Source organism: Boleophthalmus pectinirostris, unplaced genomic scaffold, assembly GCF_026225935.1.
Source record: "Boleophthalmus pectinirostris isolate CB_2022bp ecotype Guang Dong unplaced genomic scaffold, ASM2622593v1 HiC_scaffold_16, whole genome shotgun sequence".
NCBI classification, from domain to species: domain Eukaryota; kingdom Metazoa; phylum Chordata; class Actinopteri; order Gobiiformes; family Gobiidae; genus Boleophthalmus; species Boleophthalmus pectinirostris.
The window spans coordinates 7,127,393-7,152,686 of NW_026571095.1; the positions used below are offsets into that span (position 1 = coordinate 7,127,393).

A 25,294-nucleotide genomic window follows, 5' to 3' on the forward strand; every position below is an offset into this window, starting at 1 on the left:
CTTGTCACCCCCTTCTCTGCAACTGCTACAGTGAACTTTTTGTTGTTAAAATGTTTGTATTAACCCACTCTACATGATCCTGGTGTTTTGATTTCACAATTTTGCATGTAAATAAATATAATAACTTAATATGGACCTGGCTTCAAATTAGCTCCTATAACTATTAGCACTGTGAGCTTTATTGGACTGGTGATGTCACACTCCCTTTAGTGGAGCTGGTAGTTGAAATAATCGTTCAGTTTGTGGTACAAGCATCAAATTTGGAGTGGAGATAGATAATAACATGGTCTTTATGAAAAGCCCGTTAGACACGAAAAATATCCAAGATGGCGGCCATTTTTCAAGATGGCCGCCATAGTATATATGTATAATAACTATATATGTATAAATGTCGAAGCATAGGTTTGTTATTTAATTAATTATTTCTATTTTGAGTGAAATTATTCATCAAATCATTTCTGATGGTTATTTATCACCTTTCATTATATTTATAATATCTACAAATAAATGTCATTAAATAATAACACACAGTAGAGAGAAATCTCACAGACAAATCTTATTGAAACCTGCCTGAAGAAATATTAAATATATGTAGTACCAATGTGCTAAAATATGTTTTTTTAAGAATATATATGTGTTTATTCAAGAAATGGGTGGGGTCATAGCACAACCAGGGCATACTGTGAAACTCAGCATGGGGTTCAGAGTCGACTCTGTAGTGTTACTAACATTCTAATATTTAATGTAGTTAATGTAGCATGGTGTAGTGTCCCAAATGCTCTCTAATTATCCCTGTAAATACACCAGCTCGTAGTTTTAGTATTAGTTATACTAATATTAGTGGTAGTATTAAAGTTCAATAGCCGTATCTGAATTGACAGGATATAACAGACTGAATGATGGTCGTGGCATTGAAGAAAAGCTGCAGATGATTGTTCAGTAACAGTAAACCTGAACGGGTAAACAAAAGAGCAGCTTGTGATACAGTGGACTCAGACGAAGGACATTCAAAAATTAGAAGAACTGTGCAGAAGCCCCAGCAATGCTTTTTTATGTGATAACACAGAACCAGCTTCTGAACTAAGACAAACATCAACAATGCAGTTAAATTATCGGCTGAATGTGCCAAAAATCTTAATGATGGCAAACTTTTTTCGATAGTTCTTAAGCACAAACAGCACTATGAATGGTTCTATTTTAATGGCTCTATTTCTGAAATTAACCTATGTCAATATGTTACATTTTATTTTAATTTTGCTCGTGTTTTTATTTCTACTTCCCAAATGGTTATTGGGATATTTTGGTTTCAGAAAATTTAATGAATTTTGTGAAAAATTAAATATATTTTGGTGTAAAATTTGTAGAATACCTGACACTGCATTACTGTATATGTATATATTTGCAAATTTGATTTATTCCATTAATTTTGATTAAGAACATGATGACTTATTGTCTTTTAGCTCATACTTATGTGAAATCAGTTGTTTGGTCGGCCATCTTGAAAAATGGTTGCCATGTTGAATATTTCAGGTGGCTAACGGGTTTTTCTAAAAGAGCATGATGTTAGCTAAATCTATGAGAAATTTGGTGCTTGTACCATTACCTGAACGATTCTTGTGGTTTGGAGACCTAATCTGCTCCACTATTAGCCCAATTCTTTACCCAGTCTATGGTTGGAACATAGAAAAACTCATACAAAGACAGACACTTGTGATTCAGCCTCAGAGATCCATTACACCAGGGAGATAACAGTCTGATGCTGTTGTCACTCTCTCCTAATTACTTTACACAGGATTCATTATAATTCCAATAAACGCAATCACTTACAAGATTAATGTATTTGGTGGCATCCAGGTGTCACACAGTTTCATCAGTGTTTTGGCGGAGCAATATCTCGGGGGGAAATAAATCAAGCGCTGAAAACCTCTAGAACTTTTAAGTGAATTGAGAAATTGACCATAACTATTGGTCTAGACGAGTCATTACCGGAAGATTAATTTAATGCATGCCAAGTTCATTATCCAATCGGAACTAAGATAAGTAGCATTCAATTAAAGGTGCACTGCGTAACTTTTTGGTTGAGGGTCCCTCAGCTGCTTGTTTTTATGGAGATGCCATTGCTCTGCCTGGTGTGTTCCACAATGTGACTTTAAACATCTCTAGACTACATTTACTCAATTACAGATGGTTTTACTGCTGTAAAATAGCAAGAAAAACAGACATTCTGGCTGTGAGGAGGGTCACATTGCCACAGATCTGACGTGTAACTTGGTCTGGTTTGGTCTCCATGAAGATTTAAGCTTTAATGCCATACTGTGAAACAATCCAGAGACAGCAATATATCTGAAATTAGTTAATGTTGTTGGCTACTACTTTGAACATGTCATCATTGTTTATGCAGTAACAAAATAAGTATGTGTAAAAGTTTTAGTTTTTTGTTTTACAAAACACCAGCAAAGGGCGCTAATTCAAATCTGCTGGTATAAGAAGGAATGCAATGTCTATTAAAAACAATGGAAGTTAGCCTTTAAAGGTCCCTACACAAATTTGATTCTTGTGAGCTTTAAGCCATGTTAGAATGTTGTTGTTGAATGTTGTGTTTTGTTTCATTCACACATGTTTGAGTAACTCTTTATTATTAATCTGTCTACATCTCCAAAACTCAAAATGCTCTGTTACACCTTATGATGTCATGTAGCCATAGTTTTTAAGTTAACAGCTGCATTTTATCTTTATCAGTCTTTTATGTCCAGGGCTGAAATTATCCAAATGCATCCATATGCTGAAGATGTATGGAGTTTAAAAACACAATGGAGCACCTGTATTACCACATATCCACATCACAATGTGGAACAGAGTATTTGTGATGAGAAAACAACATCATAACATTGATCAGAAAACAGCATAATATGGGCCTTTTAAGTTAAGTAATACAAATTTTGCAGGAGCAGGACAATACAGAAAGAGTTTATTGATTGCCACCAGATGATGTCATCAGGTGGACCCAAGCATTTTGACTGCTGAATAGTGAAGCCAAAGATGACTGTGAATGCAAGACTGAATTAAATTCCAACTCCAGGTAAGCTTATGTTTTCAAAAGAAAATAACATTTATCCATTATCAGAGGTTTAAATCTTTTGTGAGTCATGAATTATTCTTAAAAATAGTTTTAACTTTAAGTAAATCTTTGAAAAAAATATTTTGACATTCCAGTATTCCCGTATTGGGTTAAACTAAACTAAAAACTGTTATTGTAGCAGTCAACACTGTTCACAGATGTTAAAATTCCTGTTGCTTCTATCAATCATTTTAAATCTATTTTGAAAACTATTACTGGATTTGAATGTCACATATACTGAGCTTCAGACTTCACCAAAACTCTTTTGGGCTTTTGATTCAAACCTCCAACATGACGAAACATTTCAGAATTCACTTTTGTCTCATGTAAAGATGTACTTTGCAGTTTCTGATGTCAATGTTTACTTGGATTTTTGCCTCTGAGGTCAATCCTGCGTTAGCCTATTTAACACCCAAGGATTATGTGCTCCACCATTGTTGCGTTTTAGCTTTCCGTTTGCACCAGCCGTGTTAGCTTGGCAATAATCATGGATTTGCAGAGTAAATACAACACTTATACTGTATTCTTGGGTATTTGAAGCTAACTTCTCCATAACCCTCTTTGGCTGTAGTGGAAAGTAATATAGTAAAAGTAGAGTACTTAAGTAAAAAAAGAAAATAGGTATCTGTACATAAAGGTGCATTGTGAAAAATTTTCTGGTGCAGGATCCATCAAAAGCTTTTCTCCATGGAGATGTTATTGCTTCATCTGGAATGTTTCACAGTATGGAATTAGACCTTTCTTCATGGAGACCAATCCAGACCAAGTTACATATCAGATCTGTGGAGAGGTGACCCCGCTCACAGTCAGAATGCTTGTTTTTCAAAGTTTTTTTGAGCTATAAAACCAGCTGTAATTTAATAATTGTAAGATAGAGCTGTTTAATGTCACACTGTAGAACATTCCAGGCGGAGCAATGTTTTACTTTTACTTCACTACATTTGAGAGCAAGTATCTGTATTTTCTTCTTCACTACATTTCAGAACAGGACTTTAAAAAATCTTTAAGTACATTTTTACATAGGTATTTTAATACTTTTACTGATTTTTTTATGTGATACTTTTACTTGAGTATTTTTTGCTCAGGTATCTGTACAGTTACACTACTCACAATAAGTTAGGGATATTGTGACAGAGTCAATGAATATCATATATACGGTGTTTCTTTCACTTCAGAAATTTCTGGGATAGGAAGGCAATTGTATTGGGGTGCTATACACACCTCATTTTGTGTTTTCCATGTAATGGTCTCACTGTATACAGTGTGCCTTACATATTGGGGGCAAAAAACATTTTCAATGTGGCATAAATTTCAACATTCTGTGGGTATAAAAAGCTGGTATTGTCAAGCCATTCCAAGTTCACAATTCAAACAGCCATGAACACACGACATCACTTAACGGAGGAGCAGTGCCACTTAGCCATAGCACGCCTTCGGGTTGGTGGCGGGCAGTCAGATGTTGCTTGTGAACTTGGTGTGTCTCAAGTGTCATCAGCAGACTTGCATCAAGACACAGAACTACTGACAGAGTTTGTGACAGACCCAGGAGAGGAGCCCCACGAGTGACAGACCGCAACGATGACCAGTACCTAAGGACCTATGCACTCAGACATTGTTATGCAATTGCCACACAGCTGCAGGCCCGTTTATGAGATGTGAGGGGTAGGGTTTCCAGACAAACCATTCGCAACCGACTCCACCACTTTGGCTTGAATGCCAGACAACCATTGCAGTTGACTCCACTGACACCAAGACACAGCTGTGAACGTTTGCAGTGGGCACAAGACCATGTGACCTGGACAATGCAGCAGTGGCCTACCATCCTGTTCACTGATGAGTGTTGGGGCACTTTGTACAGAAATGATGATCGTCGGTGTTGCTGGAGAAGGCGAGGTGAGCGATACGCCGAGGTCAACATGGTCCCCAGGGTTCACTTTGGTGGAGGAGGTGCAACAGTCTCGGCAGGCATCACCAGTCGGCGCAAAACAGACTTGGTTATTGTTGATGGCTCAGTCACTGCACGTTCTTTCCTCAGAGACATCACAGAACCCATCACCATGCCCAATTCCGCCAGCACACCCCCAACTTTCTGTTCATGGATAATAATGCTCCACCACATCGTGCCAGAATTGTCACAGCTCGACTTCAGGAAGTCGGAGTGCCTCACATGGTACGGCCAGCACTGTCCCCTGACCTGAACCCCATAGAGCACATTTGGGACCAGCTGAAGCAGAGACTGGATGATCGTAGCCCACCCCCACGTGACCTGGCAGAACTCCATGTAGCACTTGTGGAAGAGTGGAACGCATTGCCTCAGAACAACATCATGAGGCTCGTGAGGAGCATGAGATGTCGCTGTCAAGCTGTTATTGCGGCAAATGGTGGAAACACCCACCACAGACATTGTTAAGTTTTGTTACTTGGGGCTATCCTTTGTTATTGTCTAAATTTTGGGGGTAATAAATATTAAACTAATGAAAATGGTGTTTCTTCTCATTCATTATTAGTAATATCAAAGGAAACTTTTACTTATTTCATTAAAATTCAGACCAAATAGGAAAAGCACTCATGTAAATAACAATATCCCTAACTTATTGTGAGTAGTGTTCTTGTCTCCACTGAGATGCTATCGCTTCACCTCCAATATTCCAAAGTATGACATTAAACTTTTCAGTCTCCATCTTCTACAAGCAGAAGATTCCATCAGACCAGTTTACATGTTTTCTGTGAAGAGGTGGCTCCACTCACAATAAGAATGCATGTTTTTATGTGAGGGTTTCATCCATAAACAGTGTCGGGAAGGTGATTTTTAAAATGTATTCCCCTACAGATTACAGGTTACATACCCCAAAATGTAGTTTGTAACGTAATCCATGAAATTACTAAAGGTGAGTAACGTAATCTGAATACTTTGGATTACTTGATATTGTCATGCTTTTTAAAACGACATGAATGTAGCAACCACATCCTGAAAATTCTTGTTTGTTCTCTTTAAATTGTCTGTTGAGCCCAAGTCTCCATGAATAAGTCACGGTTTGCTGTAGAGAAGCAAAAACTAGGATCTGTTAACATAAGATGTTTTGTCTGCCAAAAGACAATAACAAGATCAGTCTTTCCTTAACCGTATTAAAAAATATTATTGATAGAGAAATTGTTTTTATATGAGATCACCTTAAATTATGTCCAACCTACTGTTAGGTGTCATATTGTTTAGACCTGGTTTTAGTCCTGGTTTAGTTCTGGTTTAGTCCTGGTTTAGTCCTGGTTTAGTCCTGGTTTAGTCCTGGTTTAGTTCTGGTTTAGTCCTGGTTTAGTCCTGGTTTAGACCTGGTTTAGTCCTGGTTTAGTCCTAGTTTAGACCTGGTTTAGTCCTGGTTTAGTCCTGGTTTAGACCTGGTTCAGTCCTGGTTTAGTCCTGGTTTAGTCCTGGACTGGTTTAGTCCTGGTTTAGTCCTGGTTTAGTTCTGGTTTAGTTCTGGTTCAGTCCTGGTTTAGTCCTGGTTTAGTCCTGGACTGGTTTAGTCCTGGTTTAGTTCTGGTTTAGTTCTGGTTTAGTCCTGGTTTAGTCCTGGTTTAGTCCTAGTTTAGACCTGGTTCAGTCCTGGTTTAGACCTGGTTTAGTCCTGGTTTAGTCCTGGACTGGCTTAGACCTGGTTTAGTCCTAGTTTAGTCCTGGTTTAGATCTGGTTTAGTCCTAGTTCAGTCCTGGTTTAGTCCTGGTTTAGTCCTGGTTTAGATCTGGTTTAGTCCTAGTTCAGTCCTGGTTTAGACCTGGTTCAGTCCTGGTTTAGTCCTGGTTTAGTCCTGGACTGGTTTAGTCCTGGTTTTAGTCCTGGTTTAGTCCTGGTTTTAGTCTTGGTGTTAGTTCTGGTTTAGAGGTGCACGGTAGGACGATGGTGTCTGTGCAGTAGCTACAGAAGGAGACGTGGTCCACGTGTGCTCAGGTTGATGACGATGATGAAGATGTATGTTTGAGTGTGTGTGTTTGTGTGTGTATGTTTGTGTGTGTGTTTGTGTGTGTGTGTTTGTGTGTGTGTGTGTGTGTGTGTGTTTGTGTGTGTTTGTGTGTTTGTGTGTGTGTTTGTGTGCGTTGGTGTGTGTTTGTGTGCGTTGGTGTGTGTTTGCGTGTGTTTGTGTATGTTTGTGTGTGTGTTCCCTCATGTCTCAGGTCACTATAGGACAGTAGTGCAGATTTCATGAGTCTATGCAGGTTGTTTTCACCAGTGCCAGCAGCTCCAGTTTGACATTTAAGTTGTAGGCAATTTTATATTTATTATTTTCTTTTATATCTCATGTCGGGAGAAAAATTTCCAAGACACGAAAGTGTTTTTACCTGTGCACTGCTGGCTCTATTCTACTGGCTCTTCAACCTCGTCCATTGTGCCTGACGCCGCCAACGTGAACATGACGTTTACATCGCTCTTACTGTCGCGTTCTGTTTGGGTTTCCAGCAATGAATGGAATTACCGAAATAAAAAAATAAATAAATGGGATGTAGCACAAAATGTGAAAACAGGAAAATACCGCCTTGTAATCCACTTATTTCAGCAAAGTAACTGTAATCCAATTACCACTCATTGAAGCAGTAACTGTAACCAAATACAGTTACTCATAATTTGTACTCTGATTACATAATGGCGGTACATGTAATCCGTTACTCCCCAACACTGTCCATAGAACTATAATAAAATCTGGAAGATGAATCCAAGATGGCATTGTTTTGTTTTCAGTGGCCTGTGCTCAGTGGCGCATTGGCCCCCCAAAAATGTTCACTTCCACATTTATTTCCTCAATAGGGGCTAGCACCTCCCACCCACATGGAACGGCCACGCCCACGTGCACAGCATGGAGTGTTTGGACTGAGCTAATGCCGGGCGTACACTGTGCGATATTTTCGGTCGTGTCACTCAGCCCCAGCTTAAACTGTACAACCAAATCACAGGGTTTAACAGTTGCTTGTTCTCACACTGAACGAACCGATGCTCGGATGCGACTTGCCTGCTCACACTGTACGTTCACATAACGACCGGAGTTGTCAAAGTTGTTGTTCCGGAAGTAGAAAACCACGAAGAAGACAACCACGGAATTAGAAAACCACAGATGTGCGGAGACACAATGCTGAGCCGCTTCTGCGTCCGCGCATGCGCAGTCTGCCAGATTCTGGCAAATCGGTTCGTGGAACAACTTCAACAGAGCGAAATCCTCACGAGAGGCGACTGGATTTCAAACAAGTTTGATTTTCTTGCGACCTACGAATGTCGATCGGGAGCTGGTCATGAGTCATTAATCGGTTCTCTTTACCCCATGTAAACTACACGAAGCACGACACACGATGAAGCCAAAACTCGGCCCGATCCCCAAAACAGTCGCACGAGCGAAAAATCGGCTCAAAAAGGGTCAAAAATCGCACAGTGTACGCCCGGCCTTAGTTTGGACTTGGCTAAGTCTTACAAAGTTAACTTTTAGGTGCTTTGTGGATTTTTTTTTTTATGTTTATGTTGGATGTCCTGTTGGCCAAACACAGGCAGTTTGAATTCTTAAAAAAATGCATTGTGTTTCTATGGGACAATTCTTTCTGGGCCCAAGCTCCTGGGAGCTGCAGTACCTGGAGCAGACACTAGTCAGTATCGAGCCGGGACAGTGGGGGAATGCCTTGTCCAATTTTTATTATAGATCCATTTTTATTATAGATCCATGTTTTCATCCTGCTGCTCCTGTCTCTCCTTTCCTGCTCCCTCTCCCTTTCTCTTGTTTGGCTTTTACTGGCAAAGCCCAATTACATTCACCTGCTGAGTTCCCCTCCAAATCTTCATCATTCAATCATCTCCTGCCATTAAAGACCTGTTGACCTTCTCTCCAGTGCCAGATTGTTCCATCATCTAAGTGGTGAACTTTAAACTCAAGCTTTTTCTATGTTTTGTGAATGTTGAAAATTTATAGTCTTCCCAGTTTTCCAGTACCTTCGTTTGGAGCCAGCCTCTTCTCTTTTGCCAAATGTTGTATAAACCTACAGTCAATCCGGTCAATAAATGCATCTTAGTTTAATACAATATTGTGTTGCATTACAGGCAAAGCTATAGCATCTCCACGGTAGCGGATCCCAACATGAAAAGCTACACAGTGCAACTTTAAATAACAAAACTGAGTAGTTCTTCCACCACTGGCCCCGACTGATGCCGGTTTAGCCTTTATCTCTTTCTGTAGCGTTCCAGCTCTCCTCTCCCCCAGACCATACACTGCTATTGAAGCTCCCTCTTCTATGTGCTTTAAAGCGATCTGATGTTTCTGGCTAGAGGCGAGAAAAAGGTTAGCATCAGAACTCGGAAATGGACTCTTGAAAGGTGTCATTTTGTGTGTGTTGAAAAGAAAATAAAAGCCAGAAGAGGTGGAGAAGACAAAGGAGTAGCAGCAGAGGCGGAGGAGAAATTATCCAGATTCAGGAAGAGAGGAGGAGAGTGCCGGACTGACCCTGGCACCTCCGGAAGAACTGTGGATCTGCTCGGAGACGGTTGGAACAGCAGCAGGAGAGGCAGCGTCAGGGGCGGCTGGATGAGGAGAAGAAGAGAAAGAAAAAGGCAAAGGTGTTAGAAAATTTAGAGGCAAGAATTGAAATTTTGAAATATGAAAAGTTGAAGCATGAAACACTGTAGATCGGCTCCACTCCCACCACACTAGAATATATGAATTGGATTTTTGCAGCTGATACCATCAACATTCCCTTGGGGTGTGATGCTATCCAAAAGCACTGCTCTGTCTGAGGTTTTGTTGCTCAGGGTAGACTGGGGCTTTATTTTAACACAATCTGCCAAAGAACTGACTTAGAGCACAGACACATGCACGCACGCACACACGCACACACACGCGCGCACACACACGCACACGCGCACACACGCACACACGCACACACACACACTAGAAAGGTTATTCAGTGCATCTTTAAATTAATTACTGTTTTAATCACACTGTAAATATCATACAAGCATACAAACAAAATTATGTTTAGCACACAAACCCTGAATATTTAGGCTGAGTTGTTCTCTCAAACAAAAAACACTCTGTCCCGCTTCACTAGGATTATTTGGATGATTTCAGCTCTGGAATTGCCAATCGCTAATGAACTAAATGTAAAATGTAACTTGAAAATTACCGATAGATGACAGCACAAAGTGAAAAAGAGTATTTTGAGTTTCGGAGATATAGATAAATTAATAATAAAAGGTTACTCAAACATGTGTGAATGAAATAAAATACATGGCTTAAACATGAGTTCGGGGAGGCCATGGAGGAGGACTATCGGACAGCCTCAAAGAAATTCTGGCAAACCGTCCGGCGCCTCAGGAGGGGGAAGCAGTTCTTCACCAACACTGTTTACAGTGCGGGGGGAAAGCTGTTGACCTCGACTGGGGATGTTTTCAGACGGTGGAAGGAGTACTTTGAGGATCTCCTCAATCCCTATTATGTCTTCCGAGGAGGAAGCAGAGACTGGGGACCTGGAGGCGGACTCATCAATCCCCGTGGTTGAAGGCTCCGGGGGTGGATGAGATCCGTCCTAAGTATCTTAAGTCTCTGGATGTTGTGAGGCTGTCTTGGCTGACACGCCTCTTCAGCATCGCGTGGCGGTCGGGGACAGTACCTCTGGACTGGCAGACTGCAGATGATGTTGTCCTGTTGGCTTCATCAAACCAGGACCTACAACATGCACTGGGGCGGTTTGCAGCCGAGTGTGAAGTAGCTGGGATGAAGATCATCTCCAAATCTGAGGCCAAGATTCTCAACCAGAAAAAGGTGGCTTGCCCTCTCTGGGTGGGTGGAGAGTCCCTGCCTCAAGTGGAGGAGTTCAAGTATCTCGGAGTCTTGTTCACGAGTGAGGGGAGGATGGAGCGTGAGATTGACAGGTGGATCGGTGCAGCATCGGCAGTGATGCGGTTGCTGTATCGGACCGTTGTGGTGAAGAGGGAGCTGAGCCGAAAGGCGAAGCTCTTGATTTACTGGTCAATCTACATTCTGACTCTCACCTATGGTCATGAGCTCTGGGTAATGATCGGAAGGACGAGATCGCAGATACAAGCGCTCGAAATGAGTTTCCTTCGCAGGGTGGCTGGGCGCTCCCTTAGAGATAGGGTGAGGAGCTCAGTCACACAGGAGGAGCTCGGAGTAGAGCCACTGCACCGTCATGTCAAGAGGAGCAGTTGAGGTGGCTCAGGTATCTGTTCCGGATGCCTCCTGGGCATCTTCCTCGGGAGGTGTTCCGGGCATGTCCCACTGGGAGGAGGCCCTGGGGAAGACCCAGGACACGCTGGAGGGACTATGTCTCTCGGCTAGCCTGGGAACACTTCGGTGTCCCCCCCCGGAAGAGCTGGAGGATGTGTGCGTGAAAAGGGAAGTCTAAGAGTCCCTGCTTAGACTGCTGCCTCCGCGACCCGGCCCCGGATAAGCGGAAGAAAATGGAATGGAATGGAAAATGGCTTAAACATGTCTTGTTGCGATCTGGGTGGATCAAACATATTAAAGACAGGACAGGAGGTTACAAAAGTAAAAGATGTTTTTATTTTTAAGTAAATTTTAATTTACTTTAAAAACGACCCTCCTGTGCCCAAAAACAGAGTATCAACTGAAAGGTGGACCTGGTGAGCCGGCCATACAGAACAAAATGATGTGGCGCCGGGCCAATCCCATACAGGGCCGTAGAAGCTGGTACCAACATCGCTAACCTAAAGGAAAAAAGATGTCCCTGTTAGGATTTGTTTTTTGTTCTCTCCCCCTCCCCTTTTTGTTGCAGAGCTTGAGTGTGGCAGGGGGCGTGGCTGGATTCTTCCAGAGCAGATGAGACACACCTGCAATCAATTCCTTCATCAGCCTCTGTATTTAGCCCTGGTCTTCTCACCACCACTTTACCAGATAATTCCATCCTGTTCGGTAGAGTTCTATCAGGCTCTTGGATATGTATCCGTTTTGCTTGCTGCTTGTCTTGGACTTAACTGTTCCTGTTTTCGCCCAGGTGTCTCCGTGGTTGTCTGCCGTTGCCTCTGGAGAAGTCGGCCAGCTCCCTGCCTCCTCAGCCTGCCTTCCATTTGTAAAATAAACTGTTTAATACTTGACTGAGTCCTGGCTCTGCTTTGGGGTCCCTCTTGCCAAACTAACCTTACCAAACAAAAGGCGAAAACAGGACAGCTGGTCCCACCAGCTCAAAATCAATCACAAAAGGTTAACAGCAGCTAACAGGCACGGTGCGGCCTGCACCGAGCAGCCAAAACAAAGGAGCGTGCATAGCGACGAGTGCGTGCCCAGGTGTGTGGAGGGCGAGGTGATGTGTAGCGAGAGCGCTGGAGCAAGAGAGCGACTGATAGGCGACCGATTTATACCCGGACCAACCACGCCACAAAACACACAATTATAAGAATATACGCAAAGGGGTGCCAGCACATAACATGTCTTAAAGCTTAATTTTGTGTTATACAGGGCCTTTTAAATATTTTTTCAATACATGCACAGTTACAAAGTACACAACTAGGATTGTGTTGACTGTTTATAGCTTTTTTCTTATTTTTTTTCAAAGTTCGAAGCAGCAGCAGTGAAATATATATATATATTCAAAATATTTCTGAGTTTGAATCCAATTTGGATTACTAAAATTGTAACTTTGTGAGGAGGAAGTTGCTGCATCAACAACCATTTATTGTCCCATCGACTTTCCCAGATGTGACACTGAGCCCAGTTTAATCAACCCCGAACCCAGCTCAGATTACCGGAGAACATGACCGCAATTCAACTTTTACAGCTGTTTTTGTTGGGGCTGCTTACAAGCCCTCCTAACCTCACAAGCATTCAGGGGTCATTCTTTATAGGTGACTTTGAGCTTTTGTATGTTTATTTTCTTTGTTATCCATTCTCAGTCTTTTATTGAAGTCTATTTATTGGTCCCAACAGCATTTTATAATGATTTTTATTATTGTATTGATGTGTCTTGGTTTTTGAGACTTGCAAAAATGGTCACCTTACTCCTGTCTCAGCTTTCCAGAGAGTTTGAAGCTCCACTTGTCTCTACAGTGAGAAGAGTCTGGAAAAGTTCTTTTCAAGTACACATTCTAGCAGGAAAACAAGCTCTTCTCCCCATTGACTCTTGTATTTTTAATATAATTTTACACTTGTGGAATAGCTGGAGAACAAAGCTATGTGCTGTGGACAGGTCATTGCTCAGCCTAGAATGTTCAACAATATGACATTAACAGCTCTACTTTATATTTATTCAATTACAGGTGGATTTATAGCTCAAAAATATCTAGAAAAACAGGCATTCTGACTGTGACAGGAGGTCACCTGATCTGATCTGTCAGACTAAAGGACACAAGTTACAGGTCAGTTACATCTGACCTGTAACTTGGTTTGGTCTCCATGAAGATAGAAAGGTTTAATTAAACATTCCAGGCAAAGCAATAACATCTCCTTCCATGAGACAAGTCACACAGAGCACCTTTTAAAGTTTATTCGCTGGTCCTGACAGAGTTTTATAATGATTTTTATTGTTGTATTGATGTGTCTTGGTTTTTGAGACTTGCAAAAATGGTTGTCTTTCTCCGGTCTCAGCTTTCCAGAGAGTTTGAAGCATATCTTTCAGCTCCAGTTGTCTTTACAGTGAGGAAATTCTGAAAAAGTCCTTCTCAAACACACATTGTAGCAGGAAAACAAGCTCTGTTTCCCACTGACTTAAAGGTGTACTGCTCAACTTGACAGCAGCGTATGCCAGCTTTCCATAAAGATTGCCTGTAATCTTTCACAATAGCGCATTGATTTCCTTGGAGAAAGCAGTAGGTGACACAAGGCCAATTTACTGGTCACATCTGTGGAGAGGCAAGCTCACTCATACTAAGAATATAGGTTTTTCAAGGTACTTTTGAGCAATAAAAATGCACCTAATGAAATAAATATGGATGGAGATGGAGACATTGAATGGTATACTGTAGAGCATTAACATCTCCATGGAAACAAGCATGTGGCAAGATCAAAAAAGAGCAAGACCAGAAAAGTTACACAATACACCTTTAAGGTGGGATAGGGACCCTCTTATATTTTGAATGTAATTTTTCTTTTATGGAACAACTGGAGAATGAAGCTCTGTGCTTGGTAAGGAGAAGTGCCGAGACTGATAACTATGTTTAAAGGTGCACTGTGTAACTTTTCGAGTGGAGGGTCCACCACCTGCTTGTCTCCATGGAGATGTTATTGCTTTGTCTAGAAGGTTCGATGATAGAGATTAAACTTATCTATCTCATTATCAGATTGTCATTGTCAGATCTGTGGAGAGGCAATCCTGTTTGCAGAGAGAATTATCGTATTTTTGAGCAACAGAAACACCCATAATGAATAAATGCTATATAGATGCATTTAATGTCATACCATGGAACATTCCAGGCAAAGCAATAACATCTCCATGGAGACAAGCAGCTGACGGACCATCCACCAGAAAAGTTACAAAGTGTACCTTTAAGTCGATGTATGGAAACGACGATACTGGAAAAATATAAATCCCATGTAATGAAATGTACAAGGTCTGAAGAGCAATACAGTGTTCTTTTAATACACATCATATGTCAGACACAGTAATGACTTAAGCTGTGATTCGTCCGTTTGACCTTGGCATGGTCTTTTAATTAAGGTAAGATACTTTATGGATCCCTGTAGGAAAATTAGACCTTGGATTCTTGGTTATGGCTTTAACTGGAAGAAAAGTTTTTTGCCTGTTGTGCAGGTTTGACATTAGTGGGCAATACCCAGAGAAAACCCACGTACACACAGGAAGAACATGCAAACTCCACACAAAGGCCTGGACCCAATAATGGGGCCTTCTTGCTGTGAGACAAAAAAGCTGGCCACAAATCCACAAATAGATTTATTTTCAAATTATGGGGTGTTCAGAACATAATTGTTGGCAAATAGGGAAATGCAAACTCATATATGTGTTTATACTTTCCATAACAAACATTTTATTTATGAAAAACCTGATCTGGAATGAATGTAATGTTAATATCTAATGTTGATTTTATTTGTGGAGTAGGGCTAGTCACAGTTAGTCACAGTTAAAGTCTTAATTTGGAGACACAATCAGGAAATTATAAAAACAGTATATTTAATACTATTAATTTCTTAATTAATTAATTAATTTTTACTCAATTTAATTTCTCTCCAGCGACTAGGTCAGGAATCAGAATACACTAGACGGTTTGCAAGAACCCAAGAAGTGTGAGTCCAGACACCAATCAGCGAAGTGCCATACATTCTGTGTTGGCAACAATTCCTGAGATTGAAGATTTAAAGCTGGAAGAAAGAGAATGTTTGGTGAATTTTAGGGGAAAGACGTTATTGTCCTTTTTCTTATGGGGTTTGGGAAAAGCTTAATATACCAGTTAGCCCCGTTAGCGGCGCATTACATATGTCACGACCAAAGAGCTGCGATTGATTAAATTTAAAAAAGTATCCGTCTACTGTCGAGGTCACACGGTTTCTACGAAGTAACACCGGCTGATGAATCAGGCAAACTGGTATGGTACTTTCCTCCACAAACAAAAAAACATCCTGTCTTATTCTGCATAAAAACTGCTAACTGTGTAGTTTAGTTCTACACAAACATGTTCTGAAATGTGATTATTGTATTAGCTTGTCAATTCCTATTATGAAAATCTGAAAAAAAGTCCAAAAAATCACAATGAGATATTTTTACCAAATCGTAAAGCCCTAGTACAAATCTTTGGAAATTTCTCTTTCCACTACTACTACAAATTTCAAGTAGTCCAGTTTTTTTTTTTTTTTTTTTTTTTTTTTTGGTTTTTGTTTGTTTGGTTGGTTGGTTGTTTTTTGTTTTTGTTTTTTGCAGTTGTGGCCATACCGGCTTGTAAATGCCTGATCCCATCAGATCTCAGAAGCTAAGCAGGCTGGGCCTGCCAGAGTGGGGCGCCAGTGGCAAAAAAAAAACTGTCGTTGTGTCCTTAGGCAAGACAATTCACCCACATTGCCTAGTATGAAAGTGGTGTGAGCGTGAGTGATGGTGGTGGTCAGAGGGGCCGATGGCGCAGATTGGCAGCCTTGCTTCAGTCAGTCTGCCCCAGGGTAGCTGTGGCCACCAGTGAGTGTGGAGTGAATGAATAATAAATAACTGTAAAGCGCTTTGGGTATCTGGAAAGGCGCTATATAAATGCTATCAATCAATCAGTTACATATTTCTCCCAAATCATTCAGCCCTTCTGTGGAAGCTTGGATCAGAATTTGGACTGCCTGGAATTTAGAAAAAACTAAGAAATCTGGTCTTTTGCTCATCGTTACTGCCAAAATTCCAATACCAAAGTTATGATATTTGTTTTGAAATCTGCTGTCACTAACTGATATTCAAGCACTCAACTACTTCAGCATACACTAGTATGCTTTATCCTGTGCAAGGAGTGATTTTGCCCGTGATGGAACTTAATGAAGTAAAAGTAGTTAAGTATTGTACTCAAGTACAAATTTTAGGTATTTAGGTACTTTACTTTACAGTGGATACTTTTTACTTTTACTTCTACATTTGAGAGCTGGTATCTGTACTTTCTAAACCACTACATTTTTGAACAGGATTGAAAAGTAAAAGTATTTTTGTTATAGTTTGAAACCTGTTGAAAGGTTGAGGGTTTATTTTTTACTTGTTCATAGTTTAAACAAAAAAAACAAAACAAATAAAAACATCTAGGAAGGTTTAATCTAATAGAGTGATTAAATTGTTTCAAAATATTTATCAAAAAAGACTACATTTGAGTTCTTCTCAGTCTAAATACATCACAAGCTGGAACAGAGCATTTTGAGCTTTGGAGATGTAGACAGACTAATAATGCAGGATTCCTCAAACATGTGTGAATGAAACAAAACACAAATACCAGGTCTGTTTTTGAGGAGGGAACAACATTGTGACATTGTAAGAGTCAAAATCAGGTAATATAGGACTTTTGACTTTCATGCGATACTTTTAGTTGAGTTTTTTTTTTTTTTTTTTTGCTTCAGAATCTGTACAAAGCAAAAATGAGTTCCATCAATGTCTAGTACAGAGCGTCTTCCATCAGACTTCTCCTTATGTCCATAATCTCATAATAGATTGGCCAGACACAGTTTAAGTCAAAGCGCTGTGATGTTGACTACAAGTTTGATCTTAAAGACAGTATCAGAGATTTTTCATTTACTGTCTGCGGTCTTCAGTTCGTATCACCACACATCTCTCTCTCTCTGATTTAACACTGAACACAATGTCTGCGCACAGCTTTGGACCAATGAAGTCTTACAAACTGAAAAAGGACTTCTGATCAATAAAGCAAATCTTATCTGTAAAGGGAGTGGAGCTTTTCTAGTGGAAGGTCTGTCAGCTGATTATGACTTTTAATGTGTTATTGCTTTACTTGGAATGTCCCATGGTATGTCATTAAATATGTATAACTCAATGGAGATAATAAGATGACAAAGCCAGGTTACACCTTAAATGTGTGGAGATGTGACCCCACCTTAGTCCTTTAGTCGATTTATCGGTCAATGTCTTAGTGGACCAAAAATTGTATTAGTCTATTCATTATATTATTTAGATTTTAGGCATTTAAACAGGACAAAAGCAGCAAGAGCAAGATATTATTGAGTTAGATATGTAGTTATGAAGTTGTAGTTTTGGTCAGATGCATTTCCATAAAACACAGTTAATTACTTAGTTATCACACGAGTCATCTAATTAAGCAAATGTTATTTATCCTTCTAATACCTACTGAACAGCTTTGCATGAATTAAATTTCAAACATTATACAAAATCAGGCCAAAATCAGCCTGTAAATCATCTTATTACATCTTATTATTACCTGTAATGTGGCTTGCAAATCTCTATGGAGATTCATAAGTTTATGCCCATACTGTGGAACATTCTGGACACATCTCCACTGAGACAAGCGGATGACAGACCCTCTTCCAGACAAGTTACACATAAGTGCCCACAGTGTTTCCAGTGTCATGAGATTCCCACTCTCTCAACATCAGTTTCACAAAAATGTGCCCATACACTCTGGAAATTGACTGCTCATTTCCTCCCACTGAATTGGACTGTGCCATGCCCTGATGCTCTCACATTAATAACAGGCTGATGGAAATTTAATTATAAAGTATTACCGGCTGGCATGTGTTACAGTAATGCTGGTGCTTACTTGGGTGTGATGTCTGGAGAGGCCAGGGGAGCAGCACAATGCAAAGTTGTAGGAGAACTAATCAAAGGTTTTACAAGTCAAGGAAATGTGAGCAAGTACAACAGTGTGAACAATTGCTTAAATTGACAAAAATGAGGTATTGTAGGAGATATGCTGTCTTCAGGCTTTTTATCCTGTCTTATCCATTATAAAGGTGTTTTTAATAATGTAGTTGGCAGATGGTGCACTGATGGTTTAAGAGAGCAGATTAAATTAGGCTAAAAACTGCTGCTAGTTGCTCGTGCTGGAGTTGACTGGCTTCACTATTGTGAGGGCAAATTGAGCATTGAAAAGATCAGAAAGAAAAATGGTGAAAGCTTATGTATCTTGTACCTAAACATAGCCTATTCATTCTTTAAAGTAATAGTGCAGCAGATTAATTGCATATTTCATGAGAATCATTCAAATTGGTACAAAGCATGAAATTTGGCACAGATACTCTCTAAGGGTCACTTTTTGGGAAAAAGGCATTGGTCACCCAAAAATTATAAATATTTCTGTCAAATGCTCATTATGTCGATTGTTCAAACTGTGATGTAGCATAACATTTTATGAAAATACTCTGTTAAGAATGTTTTTTTGGAGGATGGTTGAGAGATGACCACCACCATTTTTCAAGATGGCCACCATTTCTCTTAAATCCTTACATCAGTTTAGCAAATGGTGATGCTATCATCAGGATTGGTACGAACATTCTTCAAAGAACTTTAACTTCTTGGGTTCAAAGACAGTAAAGTGTATTTGCCTTGTTGTCATGTTTCGGCTGCTAGCTGCAAGCCATCTTCAGAACTGTCAACGGTGTTGGTGGTGATGTGTCGTTTATCAGCTGTTGTTAATTCCTGTAGGCGTGGTCAGCTGTTGTTACTTTCTGTGGGCGTGGTCAGCAGGATGGAGCTGCAGGTCGCTCAGACTGACCACGCCTCCCATTGCCCGGTGTTCTCTGGAGGAAGGCGTCCCAGGTGTGTGAAAGGAGGAACGCTCCGTCATCACAGTTAATGCTGTCCGTGCCTTCGTTTCCTAATTTCACTGTCCTCTCTGATCCAGCGTTTGAACTTGTTGTTTTCCAATCCACTGATCTGAGCCCCGTCTAAATCCAGAATATGGTTGTTCGTTTAACAGTGTCTGATATGGCGGATTTTAGGTTTTCCTGTTCTGCTTTGTCTTTTTGTGTTTTGGTGAGTTTCCCTGATGTTTCCTTTTCACATTCTTTTTGGTGTCATCTTGGAAAATGGCTGTTATATTTAATTTTTTAGTGGCCTACGCCTTTTTCCAAAATAGTGGTCCTTAAAAAGTATCTGTGCCACATTTCATGCTTTTATACCAAAGTGAATGATTTTGCTACTAATCTGTTACTCTATAACCTTATGTAGCTTTTTAGCAACTTTTTTTGTTTTGTTTCCATGGAATTGTTCCTTTAGCCACAGTATTCCAGGGATGTCATCACAACATTCTATAGGCAAATAATATTTAATATAGATGATAAAATGAATATTTTTAAAATGCAGATTTTTGTTGTAATAAAATGAGGATCTAGTCATTGATGGAAATGATCAGCATTTATGAGGGGTGTAAGGGTACAAAAATCACAGTTTTGAGGTCATGGTCCAGTTTATTTTCTGTACAGTGTGGGAACAAAATGCAAACCCATTTGCTTGTTGTTTATTGTGTGTTTATTAAATCAACAATTTGTTTTAACATTATACAAACGGGAAAGTGCTGCTTGGTACTAATAAGTTAAATAAAATATTCTCAAATAAGCAACAAATGTATGAAATAAAATTAATTCCTTGTAAAAAATAAACAAAACTTTTCAAAAAGTAAAGTACTCAGTCTTCATATTTTTGGCCAGAAAAAAACAACTTTGTCTGCAGTAAGTGCAGATCTGCTGCAGGTACAGTGTCCCCAGCGGTTGAAAATACACTTTTTCAAGGGTCAGAGGTATGGGGGGGACCGGGGCACGATGACAGTAATTTTGCGAGGCTTCACGTGGTTTGGAGGAGGAGGGCAAGTGTTGTCAAGACAACTGCCCGAACTATAAAGGGCTGCGGGAAACACTGCCACCCCAATCACTGACGAATTCCTCGTGAATATTAAAGAGGCGAGCCTTCTGTGTAGCTGCACATGTAGTGGTCAAATGTAAACTCACACAGCACACAGCACTGCTAATCACTCAAGATATACCAATGAAATAGCAATGTTGAGATTTTTCACTTTCATTTTTTCTATTGCAATTTTATTAGCATGGGTCAATCCAGGTACAAATAGTATTTGTGTTGTCACACCAGTTCAGCGTGTGCCAAAGCATACGACAGTGCTCTGCTAAGCCACAGCTTTAGTTCAGCCCTGCAGTCTGTTGTTTTGACAATGGTTTTAACTCATGGGAAAAAAACAGAGCAAACAAAAGTGCATGTTTCCTCAAGTCAAGTTTGTCTCCTTCTTCAGATGAATAGTTGGACTGAATTAAATTTTAAGTGTACTTCTTAACAGCTGCTACAGTTTTAGATAACAGTCTGCCTTATGGCTCCTGTTTTGTTCATTTAAAACATCGTATTCCCTGTCGACATTTTGCATCTTCTTCAGTGCAAGTGTCTACATTACCTACATGATGCACAAAGGCTTTCACATGCCATATTGATACTTTGCATCATGCTGGGAGTGCTCCACATGGATCTCTATGGTGGAATGTTCAGCAGTTACCATGGTGATACAATGCACATATTAGCAAACACTGTCAAAAATGTTTTAAGATCATCTGAAAACTCAAGGAAAAACGCAAAATTGATTTTAACAACACATTTTCAGGCGCTTGTGATCAATACAAACGTTCATGGTCCTGTTTAGGTGTTTGATGGTGAAAGAAAAGGTGAGAGAGACTATCTGAAAAACTGTTAGTTATCTTGGAACTGTAATGTTTACGTGTGACAGACTTGTTTAACAGCACAAATCAACCCACCATTAGTTCCAGCCAAGTCAGCTCGTTCTAGTCAGACTGTGTTAAAGTAAAGCTCAGATTAACGTCTAACAAAGTCTCAGATAGAGCCGTGCTCGAGGTTAGCATCACACCACACATCACAAGTATCCAGTATGCGTTCCCTGGTATTTAGTTATAACATAATCATTATTTTTATTCATTGTGCATTGACAACTGCCTTTTAGTCTAAAACAAAAAGGGTTGTAGCCTTTTTTTTTTTTTCATATAAAGTCAATTTTGTTTTGCTCCTTCAAACCAGGATGATGTGCTAGTTGCATTATTACATATGACACCTCCACTCCACAGTTTATACTGCTTACATTACACTGATGTGAATAATTAAGATGTTAGGAATAACTAGTTATCTCGTTGTGCAATGAGCTGCTTTTTAGCCATTTAGACATGCTTCACTACCCACTGCAACCAGCAGAGGGCGAGATACATCTCCCTCAAATGCTCTCAGTACATTTTCAACTCACAAACATTCCATTAAATGGAACAGGTGTCCAGGAAGTAAACAAATAATATTAAAGTAATGCACCAAAAAGAGATGAAAAATGAAATGTCAACCTGTCCTGGCTATGCTAATGTATTCCCACGGCAAACGGACAGCTAACATCTGTAGCAGCAGATGGAGGCGGCTAAGAGTGACCTGTTCTTGTGTAATTATAGGAGAAGATCAGACCAGCATCTGTCTGGCATGTCATGGACGGTGCTAAACACAGATGCTAAGGTCTCATTCCTATGTACTTTTCTAATTCACTCATTTCCAAGTTTGAAAATGAATGCTATGTTTGAGTTGGCAGAGCATATGGTTGGTGACTACAGCAGACCAGGGTTTATGGGTGTGGAGTTTGCATGTTCTCGCTGTGTCTGCTGGATTTCCATTGGTTGGTTTTACCCATCAACCCAAAACATGAGCCATTTCTGAATTCCTCCACGTAAAGCAAAACTAAGTAATTTTTTTTTTAACCTTAATTAATGTCTTTGGTTACATAATGACATTTTGGAGCGATTGAAGGGTACACTAGTGCCCCCAGCTGTATCTGGGCGGAAAAACCAGACATGGAACTTTGTTGCCACCAACCCAGTGTCAGCTCTCAGGGCTTGTTCTCGCAAGAACAAAATTGCTTTACGGCACTTCAACATACACACAGGGTGGGTCATGGGGCATGGGTCCCTTATAAACTCATAAAAATTTATAAAGAGGTGGCTGCAGAGCTGCTTCTCCTCATACGTGCTTAAAGATGTGGACTTTTACGCACTCATTAACCTGGCATGTCCACCGCGCTCTCACCTGCAGGAGGTCAGGCGTATGTAGCCCCTCTTCTGCTAACAGAGCAGCGTGCGTAAAGCTCTAATGGCACGAGAGGTGCTCTAATGGCAGCAGAGGCGGACACATACGGAACAGCTCCTACCGACCCACATTCAGCACTAGAGCCATACCCAGAGGAAAAAGGAAAAAAAAAACTGTTGGAGTGCAGGGACGTTTGATAAAAAATGGAAATGTCGCTACTCCGACAATAACACATCACGTCACGTAACCCCCAAAAGGAAGGCAAAGGGCAAGAGGACGGGGAAGGGCCGTGACACTGAGGGCCCGGAGATTGCAGCAGGAGCAGGGGCAGCCACAGCAGGTCACCAGGCAGAGGAGGAGGCAGTCAGAGAGCGAGGCATTAAAGGCCAATTTACGGTCCAGCGTCAAAACGTCTGCATCACGATGCAGAGAGCCTGCGTTGACGCGTACCCCCTACGCAGAGCCTCTGCGTCGACAGACATGCACCTCCGAAATTTTCTAACTACGCGTCAAAAGGCCACAGACACCAGGGGTAGCGACGCAGACGCTAAGAGCTGTGATTGGTTCTCCGTACCACCGCTCTGTAGACATTTCCTGTCAGCTTTTTTTTCTTTCAGTATATATTAAGAAATAATGTGTTTAATGCAGCTTTGCGCATATGTGTTTACGTTTTACAGAAACGAAACTTAAAACCGCATGGCTAACTTACTTAAACAAAGCGCTCATAAAACAGCTCCCTCCTGGTACGCGGTCAGCTTCTCTCAGACTTAAAAAGGACACGACTCAGTGGAATATGGGTGTTCTTTCTGTGACAGAGGGATATTGTACTAATGGTGAGTCTGTTCTGTGCTTTTATCGCATTAGAGATGGTTCATGTTAAACTTTTCAGAGACATCTGTGGGTCGTACACACAGACCGTATTTATGAATGGATAGATATTGTCGCCCCCTAGCGTTCTGGCAGTGAATTACTTCGCTTTGCACAGACCTCGACGCAAATCTATAAATCAAAAACGATGGAGACAAGGCAACGCCGGCAGTGCGTGTTGAGTCAACGCAGAACTATATTTCACCCTTAACTACGCGTCGAAACAGACAGCAGGGGAAGCGACGTGGAAGATAAGGGCTTTGTTTGGTCCTCCCTACCACCGCTCTACATACATTTCCTGTCGGCTTTCCTTTCTTTCAATATACATTGAGAAATAATGTGTTAAATGCAGCTTTGCGCATATGTGTTTATGTTTAACAGAAACAAAACCACATGGCTAACTTGCATAAACTAAGTGCTCAAAAAACAGATTGCTCTTGTGCCCTGACGCAGTCAGCTTCTCTCAGACTTAAAAAGGACACGACTCAGTGGAATATATGTGTTTTTTCTGTGACACAGGGATATTGTACTAATGAGTCTGTTCAATATCATGTCGGAGATGGAACTTTTCAGAGATTATACGTCTGCAGGTCATACACACAGACCGTATATATGAATGGACAGATATCGTCGCCCCGTAGTGTTTTGGCGGTAAATTCCTTTGCGGTGCACAGACCTCGACGCAGATCCATAAATCAAAACGACGGCGACAAAACGACGGCGACAGTGCACGTTGAGTCAAAGCAGAACTATACTTCACCCTTTAGTGGGGACAGCGACAGCGGCCACAGCGCGACGGCCACAGGGAAGCGGACGACCCTCATGTCATACAACTTCACCCTAGTTGTAAGAGCCGTCTTGGCATGGCCATGGTCGAACGATGGATGAGTACGATGTGATGAAGTGGTGATGACAAGCCCAGTATAATATAGCATGGCGATAAGAGCCACATCTCGTAAGACTGTCGCACGGGCCGCGTAAGAGGCTTGTACTTGCCTCGTACAAACAACTAGAGTGTGTTGCAAGTGGCTCGTACGAGATTTTGACTCATACGTGACCCTTGCGTGGCACTTAAGTATGGCGTACTATTGCCTCACAACAGTCTTAAGACCCGCACGACACTCGCAGGCCCCACTTTGCCAAAATTTCTCCCAGGGTCCCATACGAGTCTCCTGCAAGCCACACTTGCACCACCCTTACGAAACACTGAGAAAACTCTCTCTCCTCTACGGAACCCCACGGGCCTCCCCGGGCCAAGAAATGTGAGCACCTTGCCCTTGCGGGTTATTGTGACTAAGGCTTAACAGAGCTTCGAACAAAGCAGTGCCTACAGTTAGCATCACATCCCCAAGGAATGTTGATGACATCAGCTGCAAAGTATCAATATATATTCATGTCAATTATTATAAATGTTAAATTGTTATTTAACCTCAGTATCTTGCTATTTTTTGCTTTTGCATTTATATTGTTGCTCTTTGTTATTATATTATTGTGATGTGTGAGCTGCTGTGTCCAAATAATTCCACTTTTTTTTTTTTTTTTTTGATCAATAAAGTTTGTCTAAGTCTAAACTGCACAGTATTTCCATTGTTATCCATGACATTTTTTTCAGCCAAGGGTTAAAGAAGGCCTAAAGAGGCCTGAGAGTTCAGTAAACAGAAGCAATTTGACTGCACCAAACTGACAGGCTGTAATTACAAGACTGGCTTTTTCAGCCTTCTCTGGGCACAATATTCACTGGAACAGAGCGTCTCCTTTAAAGACCTGTCAAGTGTCTTTCTCACATTACACAGAGTTTTCAGATGCTA

The 25,294-nt window shown here is 40.8% G+C and overlaps 1 protein-coding gene across 1 annotated transcript in view; it reads right to left on the reverse strand.

Annotated features, from left to right (window-relative positions):
- Window positions 1–25,294, reverse strand: part of tmie (transmembrane inner ear) — a gene marked incomplete at its 5' end in the record, with an annotated part of 118,318 nt that overhangs the window by 75,564 nt on the left and 17,460 nt on the right. The gene's annotated exons all lie outside the window — the stretch shown is intronic.